Source organism: Phragmites australis, chromosome 1 (assembly GCF_958298935.1).
Source record: "Phragmites australis chromosome 1, lpPhrAust1.1, whole genome shotgun sequence".
Lineage (NCBI taxonomy): Eukaryota > Viridiplantae > Streptophyta > Magnoliopsida > Poales > Poaceae > Phragmites > Phragmites australis.
Genome location: NC_084921.1, coordinates 26,136,099 through 26,152,059, shown reverse-complemented (window position 1 = coordinate 26,152,059; position 15,961 = coordinate 26,136,099).

The following is a 15,961-nucleotide window of genomic DNA, read 5'->3' as shown; positions in this document are numbered from 1 at the left end:
TGAACTATGATTTGAACTTGAATCTTGAGGTTTCTAAGATGATTTGAATAAAGGAATTTGAATTTGAATTGGATTTGAGCCGAACAAAATCTAAGAGTAGATTTGAATTTGAGAGACATTCAAATTCAAATCTCCACACAAAGAACCATAAAGATATCAAACCAAAACATATGAACCAATTTAAAGTAGGGATTAATTCAGAAATTGTCTTGGTGCTATTTGGAATACTTAGCCCAAATAATATATTCGAATATATACATACGAGTATATATACCTCAAATATATATTTCTTGGTTTTATATTGGTTTAAATAATTAAAAAAAATTAATTTGGAGTGAAATTTGTAATAAATTTACATGCTAAAACTCGGGATGTTACAAAAATGGCCACAAGGTTAAGTAAATTCATTATGCTAAAGTAAAATTTGATACAACTGTGAGCATCTACACTAGAACATCTATACCAATCTATCATGTAGACATCCACTTGAAATATAAACATAACTAGAACCAAAATAAACATAACTGTAAATAGAACCATCTTATCTCACCATAACCAACATACATTCCCAACATACTATCCATCTCAAACATCCCACATTCGTGACTCTACGACCGATGCAAATGGACAGAAGCATGCTCGATAACCGAGAGCACGGCAATTTGAATTGATTTTACACCCTGCAGGGGTACTCCTGGACCCACATGACTCGAGGACCATTTGGCATGCGCGACCCACTAAAGTCCACGCAAGGGGGTACTCATGTCAACTTTTCCAATAAGCCCTAATTGTTTGATCATGTGCTAATAGGTGTGGGGGTTGGGTCATCTAGAACTACAATCGAAGCAAACTGGATACCCCAACCGGCCTCTCATGCCCAATATTATCGACTCGCATGCCAAGAAGTCATAGCTACAAAGGTATTCGGCTCACCCATCCCATATCCAGGTATGTGGCAAGTACGGAGAAATGCTAAAGCCAACTGCACCGACAAACGATGCTTAAACGATGCAAGCGGTCTATGGCATTCAGGCTCCTCTCCCGAACTACCCCGAGGAACTCCTCCAGGGCAGATGATAACCCTAGCATCGCCCACAACTCGTCTCATTCTCACAACTCATCCAACCAACATCATCAACCCAATATTGTGATCATTATGAAAGTAATTACCTACGCTCGCGAATGATAAAACATTTCACGGCTTGACTTCTACCGTGACCTATACATTGCTAAGCATCACAAGCACTTTTAAGTTAGACAACATCATATTTAACCCAAGTTACAAGAATACAAATAATCAATAATTCAAGATAGGGGAAATAATGCATGAAAATAAGCTCTACCTACGGAACCCGACATCGACTCACTAACATGTAAACATACATAAAGCATAATTTATCAACTGAGATGACACATGATCCAAAATAATAGGTGTAGTATGCTTAGATGCTTGTCTTGTCGCTTTTCTTCAATTCAAGATCAACGACAAACCTCCTCGTGATACCCCGTTACTCTCTAGTTCGATGATCGCTAAAGAAAATAATGCACCGCAATAAGCATGATGAAATGCTACAAAATATACTTTATAATACATTAAAACATTTTCTCTAGTTAGAACAAGTCATAAGAAACTAGCAAAATTGGTTTCACAAATTTTGGACTAGTAAAGAATTAACGGTGAATTAATGAAGCATTAACCTAATTAATTTATTGTCATGTCCCAAATTATGTAATCGCGTGATTAAGCTTAATCATGTGGCATTAGCGTCATAATTAAATTTGAGGAGAATTATTTTGGCACATTAGAGCAATTTTTTTGGGTCATTTGGTTGAGACAAAGAAAATTGGGAGAGAAAATAATAGAAATTGCATTGGAAATATCCATTTTCTCTAACATGTGGGCCCCACAAGTGACCCCACCATCCCAACCACCAAATGGGGCAGCCCCACCTACTCCCTCTCTCTCCTCCCTCACTCCCCACGCCCTTACTCAGCAGCTCAGCTGCAGCTCCCCCTCTCCCTCTCCCACTCAAGCTCTCTCTCCTTTTCTCCTAAAATCCAAGCTCAAGTGGAGGATTTAAGGTATGCATGTGATACCATTGCATTTCTAGCTCATGAGCTACTCATCTATCCAATCCATTTTCATTTTCATGGAAGAATCGAGTAGATCTAGAAGTTCTTGGCGTTCTTGAGCTTTTTGAGCAAAAATGGAGTTTTGGTCGAAAATGAGTTGTAGAGTCGTGTTGCTAGTTAATGAGTAAGTTCCAGAACCCTTGGACTATCCCTAACATGTTCCCTTTAGGTTTGGAAAAGATCGCAAATCGAATCGACCAAAAATCCACTCGAGAACAGCTTTTCTGGGCTAACCCAGATATTCTGGCCTCACCCGGATACTCCAGGTTTAGCAGAAATTATCCGTTGAATTGCGTTCAAAATTGGTTAGAGTTTAGGGTACGAGATTGGTTTAGAATCCTTTGGATGGGGCATATGCATGTTTGTGTAGCAAAGATCTGTAAAGTGAGTCGAACCACCCGAGGGAAAAGTTGTGAAAAACCCAAGTCTGTATCACCCAAATAATCCGGTTAAGCCCGGAGACTCCGGGTAGTTGCATTATTGAGTAACCGGGAGCTTCATTCGGAGCCTCACTCGGAGTGTCCGGCACATCTCGGATAGTCCGGCCCAACCCGCAGGTTCCGGGTTAAGTTAGAGTAGTGGCTAACCGAGAGCCTTCCCCGGAGGATGGCCCGGATACTCCAGAACCCAGATATTCCAGATTCACCTGGATACTCTGGGCCAGTCAAATAAAAAGCAGTAACTGAGTGCCTCTTCCGGAGGTTCACCCGGAGGGTCCGAACCCAGATACTTCGAACTAATCCGGATACTCCGGATGGCTGTTATTTTTCAGATTTCGTTTAGATCATTTAGAGTTGCACTAATTCGCATGTCTTATACTTACAGCATGTTTTTGAGTATTGTGGCATACCTTGTTGGATTCATTCATGCTCATCATTGCACGCGTTCTTGTTTAGTGAACAAGGAGCCGGAGCGTGGCGCGGTTGCAGTTGAAGATGACTCCAATCTTCCAAATTTCTGTGAGTGTTGAGTGGGTACTTATAGGCAGCTACCTGAGCAGCAAGGCAAGCAACTAAGTATATTACACCTTTGTTCAATTGAATGAAGTCTAAAATTGATAAACTATGCTTATGTATATTTGCATGTGTCTAGTCGAGATCGGGTACAAGTGGGTAGAACCTATGTTGAATGCATTCCTTCTACCATGAAATGTTGTTTATCCTTTTCTTGTTGCCTTGAGTATGTTGTTGGTGTCTAGATTATAAGTTCAATCGAAATGCTTAGCAATGCATAGGTCATTCGGTAGAAGTCGAGCGGTGAATTGTCTCATCATTCGCGAGCATAGGCGTTATTTACTTTTGTGATGATAACAATGTTGGATATGAGATGATGATGGTTGTATGAGTGGTGAGTATGAGACGAGATGCGGGCGGTGCTAGGAGGTGTTTATCCTGCCTGGATGTGGAGTTCCCCTGGGTAGGTCGGGAGAGGAAACCGGACACCGTAGACCGCTTGCGTCGTTTAAGCACAGATTGTCGGTGTAGTCGGCTTTAGCACTTATCATACTCACCACATGCCAATCTAATGGTAAGGTGAGCCGAATACCTTTGTAGCTGTGGTCATTTGGGGCCTGAATGATGAGAGGATTAGGCCCGATCTTCCGTTAGGTAATGGTAAGTTGATTGGTGGAGACTCGACGTTGACGATCCAAGGCTTCCGATCAGGACAGAACGCAACCCTTGCAATCGCTACACCACTGCTCCGTTGGTTATCAACCGCGCGTGGCACAATTGACCTCTCCAATAAGGCTAATTCCTGCAAGCGAATCGAGAACACAAGCAAGAACACGGAAGAACACAATCTGAAATTGCAAATATAATTAAGCTCACGAGTTGGGGTTTCACAAACCGAACGACAGCGAAACTGTTCAATGACAGATTAATCTAAGCAAAACCCAAAAAGTCTATGATGACGGCTGCTAGATATATGAAGAGGGGAGCGCTAGGGTTTTGGGCGACCAGGGGGGCATCCACAACTTGGTCTTAGACCCGAATACGTTTAAAAGGCCTGATATGGCCCAAAATTGTGACACAGCACATTGTTTTGACCACACAAAATAATCCACCATGAATCTAGAGCTGGGACCAGTACCAAAACAAAGCTATCATCCTTAGCTTTCCAACACATCAAAGAACACCTTGTTTGGACTCCATATGAAGTAGTTATGGCTGTTTTAGTGCGGCGCTGTCTGCTGAATCCAAACCGAGTTCCGACTCCGACTTGAAGTTGGCTTGAGCCCCGTCCGACTTGGCTGTTCCATAGGTGCTTCTCCCATATTCCTAATCATCAAAAATTCACAAAAATTGAGTAGCATCACATCCTTATAATTAGTAGTATGGACAGCGAGTAACGAATTCACCTCATAAGTTAAACGACGTGCACGAGCCCGTGTAATCGGTCCTTGTAATGGATCAATCACCGGAGGATCACTTGTAATGCGTGTATCTAAATGAGTGATGTCCTCATCATCCTCGCCCTCTTGAATTGGAGTCGTCCTCGACGCAACCTCATCTTCCTCTCCAACATATGGTTTTAAATTTGAAATGTTAAATGTGGGACTAACCCCAAAATCTGCAGGCAACTCAAGCTTATATGCATTATCATTAATCTTCTCAAGAACTTTAAAAGGACCATCAGCTTGAGGCATCAATTTAGATTTTCTCAACTCAGGAAATCGATCTTTACGCAAGTGTAACCAAACAAGATCACTAGGTTCAAAAGTTGAATGTTTCCTACCCTGGCACCATAAGCTCTATATTTCTCATTCATTTTTTTAATATTTTCTTTTGTTGTTTCATGCATCTTTAGAATAAATTCAGCACATTGTGTAGCATCCAAATTCAGACTTTCAGAAGGAGGTAAAGGTAGTAAATCAATAGGAGCACGGGGATTGAAACCATACACTACCTGAAACGGACTTACCTTGGTGGTGGAGTGGACGGATCTGTTGTAAGTGAACTCAATATGAGGCAAACACTCTTCTCACATCTTCAAATTCTTCTTTAAAATAGCCCGCAACAGAGTAGATAATGTACGATTAACAACCTCTGTTTGTCCATCAGTTTGGGGATGACATGTAGTAGAGAACAGCAGCTTCGTCCCTAATTTATTCTATAATATCCTCCAAAAATGACTCAAAAAATTCGCATCATGATCAGAGACAATGGTATTTGGCACTCCATGTAAGCGTATAATCTCCCTGAAAAATAAATCATCTATGTGTGTAGCATCATCACTCTTATGACAAGGTATAAAATGTGCTATTTTAGAAAAAGATCCACCACTACAAATATACTATCCCTCCCCCTCTTTGTCCTAGGCAATTCTAAAATAAAGTCCATAGAAATATCCTCCCAAGGTACACTAGGAATAGGAAGAGGCATATAGAAACCATGTGGATTCAAGTGAGACTTAGCTTTATTGCAAGTAGTGTAGCGTGACACATAGAGCTCGACATCGCGTCTCATCTTTGGCCAAAAGAAATGAGTGGCCAGCACATCTTCAGTTTTCTTCACTCTAAAATGTCCCATCAAACCTCCTCCATGCACCTCCTGTAAAAAAAAAGACGAACGGAGCTAGCTGGAACGCATAGCTTATTAGCGCGATAAAGAAGTCCATCATTCAGCACATACTTATTCCAAGTTCTCCCTTATTTACAATTTTGAAAAGCATCTTTAAAGTCCGAATCAATTGCATACAACCCTTTTATTGTTTCTAAACCAAAGATTTTGTGATCTAGTTGGGACAACATGATGTAACATCTAGATAATGAATCCACAATGACATTGTCTTTACCTTTCTTGTGTTTAATTATGTATGGAAAAGATTCTATGAACTCAACCCATTTAGCATGTCGTTTATTCAGTTTAGCTTGACTTCTAATGTGCTTCAAAGATTCATGATCAGAATGAATAAACTCCTTAGGCCAAAGATAGTGTTGCCATGTTTCTAAAACTTGAACTAAAGCATACAACTCCTTATCATAAGTCGAATAATTCAGAGATGGCCTATTTAATTTCTCACTAAAGTAAGCAACGGGTTTACCTTCTTGAAGTAACACTCCTCCAATTCCAATTCCGCTAGCATCACATTCTAACTCAAAAGTCTTACCAAAGTCCGGAAGTTGGAGTAGAGGTGCATGTGTAGGCTTCTCTTTCAGCGTGTTAAAAGCTTCTTCTTGTGCTGGACGCCAATGGAATGGAACACCCTTTTTTGTCAACTTATTAAGGGGCGCAGCAATGATGCTGAAATCTCTCACAAAACGCCGATAAAACCCTGCAAGATCATGAAAACTTCTCACATGTGTAATAGTCTCCGGGGTCGGCCAGCTCTTGATGGCTTCAATTTTCGATTCATCCACTTCAATTCCCTGTGGAGTAACAACATAGGCAAGAAAACCAACTCGATCGGTGCAAAAGGTGCACTTCTCAAGATTAGTAAACAAACGTGCCTCTCGCAAAACATCAAAAACAGCACATAGATGATTAATATGTTGTGTATGTGACTTGCTATAGACCAAGATATCATCGAAATAAACCACCACAAATTTACCAATGAAAGCACGTAGAACCTCATTCATCAATCTCATAAACGTGCTAGGTGCATTAGTTAAACCAAAAGGCATCATTAGCCACTCATATAAACCAAACTTTATTTTAAAAATAGTTTTCCATTCATCTCCCAATTTTATTCTTATTAGGTGGTAACCACTACGCAAGTCAATCTTTGTGAACACAATAGAACCACTTAACTCATCAAGCATGTCATCTAGCCTAGGGATAGGATGACGATATCTTATGGTAATATTATTAATGGCTCTACAATCAACACACATGCGCCAACTACTGTCTTTTTTTGAACCAAAAGAATAGGAACAGTACAAGGACTAAGGCTTTCTTGTACATACCCACGGTCCAAAAGGTCTTGGACTTGTCGCTGAATTTTCTTAGTCTCCTCCGGATTGGTCCTATATGCTGCACGGTTTTGCAAAGTCGCTCCCAGGATCAAATCAATTTGGTGCTCGATTCCTCTCAAAGGTGGCAGCCCCGGGGGTATCTCGGTTGGAAACACATCCTTATACTCCTGCAAAAGGTTAGTGACAGCAGAAGGCAAAGAGAAAGGTATATCATCAAGTGAAAATAAAGTCTCTTTGCATACCAAAGCGTAGCAAGGAACATCATTGTTAATAATTTCAGCAAGATCTAATTTTGTAACAAGCATAACACCACCTTTTAATTTAATTCCTGTGGAACTAGAAGAAGATGTTGGTTGCTCTTTATTTGGTGGAAAAACATGTTTAGCTACTTGCTGATTTTCAGATTGTAAATCTTGCTCTCTCTTCGCATTTTCAGCTATCGCTTTATCACATTGCACAATCTCACTCGGTGTTAAAGGAAGCAAGGTTATTTTCTTTCCTTTGTGCATAAGTTTGTATTTATTACTTCTACCATGGTGTGTAGCATTAGTATCAAACTCCCAAGGATGGCCTAACAAAAGGGAACATGCTTGCATAGGCATGACATCACAATCTGCATAATCATTATAGGAACCAATGGAAAAATAAACAAGAACAGTGTGTGTTACCTTCGCCTTACCACTGTTGTTGAGCCATTGAATGTGATATGGACAAGGGTGTGCGCGAGTGGCCAAGCCAAGCTTCTTGACAAAATCTAAACTCACCAAGTTATTGCAACTCCCACCATCAATTATAACTCGAACATGGCAGTCCTTGACAATGAGAAACATCTGAAATAAATTATGGCGTTGAAGCTGCTCCGCCTGCTCCATTTGAGCACTCAAAACCCGCTGTACAACAAATGTTCTATTTTTGTAGTCCTCAGTGGCAGCGGCACCTAAAATCTCATCACCATCGCTATCGGTCTCATGATCACCTGCAAGGTTAGCTTGAAGAACAAATTCTTCCTCAACATCACTAGTACTGATGTACCCACCGTCATCGGTTGCAACGTAAGCGCATTGACTGGGGCAATCCTTCATGACATGGCCCACGCCCTTACAACGACGGCGCACAATACTCGCTGAACTACTCATGGAGCCAGTTGAAGGAGTGGTCTTCGCCGCTGGTTGCTGCACAGAAACAAATTTGCTCACCTCGGTTGTATGTGGTGCTGGTGGTGATGGTGCTGTTGTACGCGCCCTATTATCGGAGGGGGCAGCAGACCGTGCCGGAGCAAACAAGGCTGATTTGGCTTTGCCCGATTGCGATCTGGAGGAAAATGAACTCCTAATGTTCCGCGACTTTGGCTCACGTCCCTGCAATTCTTTCTCTGCCAACATAGCAAGATGGAACAACCTATCCATGGTATTATAATCTCTATAATCAACCAAGTCCTGAATTTCACGTCGTAACCCCGAATAAAAAGGAATCATTGTATCCTCATCATTTTCTTGTATACCACAGCGAAGGACAGCAACGTGTAGTTCATTATAGTATTCATTAATAGACAACTACCTTGATTGAAGCGCTGCAATTTCTTTTTTAAATCTCGTTTGTACTCAGGGGGTATAAATCTACTACGCATGCCATGCTTTAATCTCTCCCAAGTAGTAGGTTCTAATCCAGCATTTACCAACCCATTCCACCACATAATTGCATAATTAGTGAACTCACTAGTGGCTTGTCTAACTCTTTGTATGTCAGGAACCATGTGAGAATTAAACTTATGCTCAACCGTCATTTCCCAATCTAAATAAGCATCAGCATCATATGAACCATCAAAAGAGAGTATCTTAAACTTGACCTTAGCGTAGTGATCATCATTACCTCGAACATTACCTCCCATGCGGTGGTTACGGTTGTTGTTATTGTTGTTTGGCCGGTGCTGTAGTTGTGCCCTCCAATCTTGTCCCACAAAAACACCAGCATCATCATCTTCATATCTAGCATTGGGATCATCATTGCCAGAAGCATCTTCTTCCTGTGGATCCCGCAGCTCAATGTCATTCACCCGTGTGACTAGATTAGCAATGTTTGCTCTCATGTCGTTCATCCTTGTGACAATGTCGTTCAATGTTTGATTCTGTCTTGTCATCATGTTGTTCAACGCTTGATTCTGTTGCTGAACGAGGGTGTTAAGTTCTCCCTTGGAGACACAGTCCTTGAAATCCGTCGGATCATCTACCATGGTTAGTAAAAAGCAAAGGATGAAACAAAATTATCCCTATCACGATTAGGCAGTGGAATCACACACACTCAAGCATTTTACCACGCTCTTACAAGTGTTCTTACCAATGTAGCAGGTGGAACAATCGGCGGCTGCTTCTTGATAACATGTCGAGCGAGGGTATGATTGCAAGAGAGGACCTGTTCTAATCAAGAGAAAGTGTAGCTTGGCACGGAACAATATAGTAGCAAGGAGTAGCAAAAATCGTAATCAGATTAGTAAAGCTGAACAAATGTCCAAAGTAGTTATCATTGCTGGTCCCTATCATGTCCCTAGACCTAGCACAACAAGCTGAAAGAAAGGACCAAGCACAAAGAACACAATGTGCTACCACAATCTGATTGCCTTTAATATTTCTGATTTTTACCACAATATTTTTTCTCTATTTTTTTTTGCACACTTTCTTTTCCAGATGTTGTAGCACACACTTATAAAGGGTCTAAAAAGGATAGGCACAAAATTTAGAAGCAAGCAAAGTCAAAACAGATCACAAAGTGGTAGACAGTAGGATATGAAAAACAGGTGTTGAAACTTCTGGACCCCGAAAGAGGGTCTAAACAGTTGAATTTGGGGGTCAAACAGGGCAACAAGTCAAAGATGAGTTCTTTTTTCGCGTTGGGCTCGAAATTAGCTTTCCAATGGCATATAGAACGTCCAAATCCGAGTTCGTAGGCAAAAGTTATGCCCGATTTAGTGAACACTGCTCAAATTAGGATTTATGCGCACTTATTTTCTTCTGTCGGTTTAGGGCAAAGCTTCCTTATCAACCGAACACAGGACGGGGCTAAGTAACTCTGCTTAGCGATGTAAACACACCTAGGGCAAAGCTTCCCTGGGCTATGGATGATAACAGCAGCGGAAAATTAGGGCAAAGCTTCCCTACTCAATTGGTAAGCCCACGAAATTAGGGCAAGCAAGCAATCGGATCGTCAGATGAAAAAGGAGGGCTGTGGTGCCAGGGCGACTGATACAAGACAGCTTGCGACCTATCTACGGCTAGCATGACGAGAATTAACACAAGGCGGTTCGCGAGGGAAAATCGAGTGATGTAGTGGCTAGACTTGTTGGTGGGGGTGGGGGTGGGGGTGGTGGGGGAGCGGCGCGACAAATAGCCCGGGCGTTGAATGAAGATCAAGAACACTACTCTAGACCAGCAACAAGACTCGACCACGATGGACACAAACTCAACAACGTGACACCAAAAACGAAACTGCAAGGCCCAAAGGGTTGTAGGACAGTGGACAAGAGAAATATTTTTGGCTTTTTGTAGACTCTAGGTGATGAAAACAGAACTAATCTAAGGGAAAAACGAAATTACCTAGCGGGCAATCTGAAAATCTGGTACCAGTTGATGAGAGGATCAGGCCCGATCTTCCGTTAGGTAATGGTAAGTCGATTGGTGGAGACTCGATGTTGACGATCCAAGGCTTTCGATCAGGACAGAACACAACCCTTGCAATCGCTACACCACTGCTCCGGTGGTTATCAACCGCGTGCGGCACGATTGACCTCGCCAAGAAGGCTAATTCCTACAAGCGAATCGAGAACACAAGCAAGAACACGGAAGAATACAATCTGAAATTGCAAATATGATTAAGCTCACGAGTTGAGGTTTCACAAACCGAACGACGGCGGAACTGTTCAATGACAGATTAATCTAAGAAAAACCCAAAAAGTCTATGACGACGGCTGCTAGATATATGAAGAGGGGCGTGCTAGGGTTTTGGGCGACTAGGGGGCGTCCACAACTTGGTCTTAGACCCCGAACACGTTTACAAGGCCCGATATGGCCCAAAATTGTGACACAGCACATTGTTTTGACCACACAAAATAATCCACTGTGAATCTGGATCTGGGACTAGTACCAAAACAAATCTATCATCCTTAGATTTCTAACGCATCAAACAACACCTTATTTGGACTCCATATGAAGTAGTTATGGACGTTTTAGTGCGGCGTTGTCTGCTGAATCTGAACCAAGTTCCGACTCCGACTTGAAGTTAGCTTGAGCCCCGTCTGACTTGGCTGTTCCATAGGTGCTTCTCCCATATTCCTAATCATCAAAAATTCACAAAAATTGAGTAGCATCCCATCCTTATAATTAATAGTATGGACAGCGAGTAACGAATTCACCTCATGAGTTAAACGACGTGCACGAGCCCGTGTAATCGGTCCTTGTAATGGATCAATCACCAGAGGATCACTTGTAGCGCGTGTATCTAAATGAGTGATGTCCTCATCACTGAACATCGACGGTGTGAGTGGGTGGGCTTGTAGTGGTACTAGTTTGCTCTGGGAGTAGTTCTAGTACTACCGCGCCAAGCGATGCATGTTTCAAATGATCGGGGCTTATTGGGAAAGGTTGACATGAGTACCCCCTTGTATGGATCTATGTGGTCATACAGGCCGTATGATCCTCAAGTCATGTGGGTCCAGGAGTATCCACTGCAAGGTGTAAAAACATTTCGAAATGTCGCGCTCTCGGTCATGAGTATGCTTCTGTCCATCTGCATCGGTCGTAGAGTTTTTGCTTGTGCTTGATGGTTGGTTATGTGGGAGATGGTTGAGTTGGTCCTTGTTTCATGTATGTTCATAATGGTTTCTGTTATTTATGTTCAGTTGGTTATGGCAGGTTAAAGTTTTGTTGTTGTTGGTTAAGTTAGTTGCTCACACATCTATGTCTAGTTTGCTTACCACTTAAGTTTAACTTTACCTTGTGGCTTTTTCTTGCTAATGGCTAAATGCATAATCCTTGGAGTTGAGCTATGTATATGTGCTCTATATGGTTTAAGTCTTGCGAGGACCTTCGTACTCATGCATGCGTTTTTAGGTGCTGCTAGAGAGGAAGAGATGGTGTTTGGCTAATTCATGCCTACCGATCAGGGTGGCGGGCAAGAGTAGTGCATCCTACTCATGCGGCGCCGTTCTGTTTTGTTGTTTATAGTTTAACTTTCTGCTGCGTAGTTGTTGTTACCTTTTGTTGTAAATTATTGGAAATGGTTCCATGCTAAAGACTTGTAATAAAAATGTTAATTACTTGCTCTTTCTTAAGCTATGTTGTGATGTTAACTGTTGGAAGGCATGTGTTCCAATCTTGGGCACAAAACACGTGATGGGACTACCAGGATGATATTCTGTTTATTATAATTATGAATAATGATCCTCCTGGTGATTAATTAGAATATTATTTGGACGGTTCCCCACATTTATCTTAGAATTTTAATTAATTATTTTATGGCTGGGGACATTTTTAATAGGTAATTAGGTTATTATGAAACCAACAAAATTGGTTTCATAATTTTTGGAGCTACAGAGAATTTATTTTGAATTTTACAAGTTTCACCAATTAGTGAACTGCACTGAAACGGTTCTGTCTGAGTTGACCGTGGTCAGACCGCCAACATAGGCGGTAGAACCGCTGGGAGTGGTGGTCAGACCGTGGGAAAACGCGGTCAGACTGCCGGCGTGCATAGAGATTCGGGGTCTAGCGGTCAGACCGAACCCTTAGGCGATTCGTCTCCTGGAATAGCGGTTAGACCGCTAGAAAATGCGGTCAGACAGCTGTGCTCGACCAGGAGAACTTGGTGAGCTCACCGGCGACACCTTTGGCCAAGACCGGTACCTAAACGCTCTATGCGATGAGGAAAACCTATTTTTGGTGGTTTAAGTGACATTCAGGGGGCCAAAAGCTAGGGCCCCATGGACCGACATCCATGGCTAGGGAGCTCGGTTCTATGGCTATGGGGAGTGGAAGAACTCACGGGAAATAAGAGGAAAAGGGATTGGGGAGCTTCACCTTGGTGTGGGGAAGCTTGCTTGTGGGTTGGCCGGTTTCGAGGAAGCTTCGATGTGTGGATCTCCGGGGTGCTCCGACTGGCCTAGAGGTGGATGAAACGCTTCAGGCTTGCTCCGACGAAGGGGTTGCTTGGGGATAAGCTCGGGGACAACATGGGGGACTCGAGGGCGATCTCCTCCTTCGGTCTTTAACCTCCGTTGAGCTCGGGTGGGGACCTCCTCTTCTCTTTCTCCTTCTCTCTTCTCTCTCTTTTCTCTCTCTCTCTCTCTCTCTCTCTCTCTCTCTCTCTCTTCACTCGGTGGGGAGAAATGAAACGGTGGGTGGATCGATATGTGTTGGTCAAGGGCTTAAGTGGCAGTTCTGTGTACTGGTGGTCGGACCGCGAGGTAGCTCAGTCAGACCGCCCGGGAGTAGAGACTCTAGGAGTTCTGCACGCCACTAGTGGTCAGACCAGTGGCAGCTCGGTTGGACCATCAGGGGGTTCTTCCAGTCTTCTTTCTAAAAGGTTTGGGGGCTTTTGGGGTTTTGGATACGATTAAGGTTTTGTAGATGATTAGGTTGGCCCAACATACATGGTGGAAACACATATATGCCAAAAACATACATTTTTAGATGTTTTAAATACTTAAAACATGATTTTAAAACACTATAATGATTATGCATGCTCTGCAACCAAATTAAGATTGTTGGGCCCTGACACCGCCCACTTTTTTTGGCCAAAGATGAAACGAGACGTTACGCGCTATGTGTCACGCTGCACTACTTGTCATAAAGCTAAGTCCCGCTTAAATTCACATGGTCTTTACATGCCACTTCCTGTTCCTAGTGTACTATAAGAGGGTATTTTTATGGATTTTGTTTTAGGGTTACCTAGGACAAAGAGGGGGAGTGATATCATCTTTATAGTTATTGATCGATTTTCTAAAATAGCACATTTTATACCTTGTCACGAGCGCGATAATGCTACAAACATAGCTGATTTATTTTTTAGGAAATCGTGCGACTACATGGAGTACCTAAAACTATAGTCTTGAATCGTGACACAAAGTTTTTGATCCACTTTTGGAGATCACTTTGGAATAAATTAGGGATAAAGCTGTTATTTTCTACTACATATCATCCCCAAACTGATAGTCAAATAGAGGTCATCGACCACACACTATCCACCATGTTCCAGGCTATTCTAAAGAAGAATTTGAGGATGAAGAAAGTGTGTCTACCGCATATTGAATTTGCTTACAACAGGTCAGTACATTCTACTACCAAGGTAAGTCCGTTTCAGGTAGTGTATGGATTTAATCTCTGTGCTCCTATTGATTTACTATCTTTACCTACTTTTGAAAGACTCAATTTGGATGCTAAGAAACATGCTGAATTCATTCTTTAGCTACGTGAAATAACTAAAAAAATATAGAGAGCATGACTGAAAAGTATAAGATTGCTAGAAGTAAAGGTAGGAAAGAAATAAAATTAAAATCGGGTGATTTAGTTTGGTTGTATTTAAGAAAGGATATGTTTGCAGAATTAAGAAAATCAAAGTTGATGCCTAGAGTTGATGGTCTGTTTAAGATACTTAAGAAAATAAATGACAATACATATAAATTGAACATACCTTCAGATTTTGAGGTTAGTTTCACGTTTAATATTTCAGATTTGAAGCCATATTTAGGAGAAACAGATGAGCTTGAGTCGAGGACGACTCTAATTCAAGAGGGGGAGGATGATGAGGACATCACTCATTCAGATACGTGCAACACTACTCTTTAAGAGATACAAGGACTAATTACAAGAGCACATGCGTGACAATTAAACCACTAGGTGAACTCGTTCTTTGTTATTCATACTTTTTTGGATGAGTTGCTACTAAATCTTTATGATGTTTTATTGCTTAGGAACATGAGAGAATCACCACAACCTTATCTAGACGTCATCCCTCGAAAGCTAAGTATACTCGAACTCTTGGCTAAACTCTAGTCGTGGTCGTGGTCGAGTCTCAGGACAATACATCACTTAAGGTTATGGTCGTGGTCGAGTTTCAGGACAGCATATCAATAAACAGGCATAACTTTTGTATACGGAATCCAACTGAGATGTTCTTGGACTTTCTGGAAAAATTATGACGAGATATTTCCAATGAATCTGATCTCACCCTTAGATTCCTCATAAATTAGTTAGGGTTGATGAAATAAGGTGTTGCATCACCGTTGTAGGCCTTGTAACTGTGTTGGGGTCGGAGTTCAGGTTTTATACGCCTCTTTCCATGGCTGCACAATCCTAAGCCGACCTCCTCATGCCCCCCTATAAATATATAATAGCCATCGTAGTTTAGGCTCAATCCTAAGCTGACCTCCTCATGCCCCCCTATAAATATATAATAGCCATCGTAGTTTAGGCTCGGAGTTTACTTAGATTATTCTATTTTAGACAATTTTTGCAGTAAATCGGTTTATGGAACCCTTAATCAAGTACTTGATCGGTAATCGATAATATTTAGATTGCATCTATCTATTTTTATTTGTGTTCTCGATTCGCTTGCTGGAAAAGCCTTCTTGGCGAGGTCAACCGTGTCTTCATACGGTTGATAACCACAGTGTAATGGTGTAGTGGTTGCGAGGGTTCTCGATTAGTTCTGGTCATAACTTTTAGATCATCAACGTTGAAACTCTACCAATCAATTATCATATTACCTTCGAAAGATCGGATATACTCACGTCACAATCAATCTCAGATGGCTACATTGCAAAATTAGACTTCCAATAGTTAAATCTTTGATATATTGCAGTGTACAGATGCTAACTTCCAATAATCAAAACTTCGAACGCAGAATGACATTTTAACTAAGCTAGTG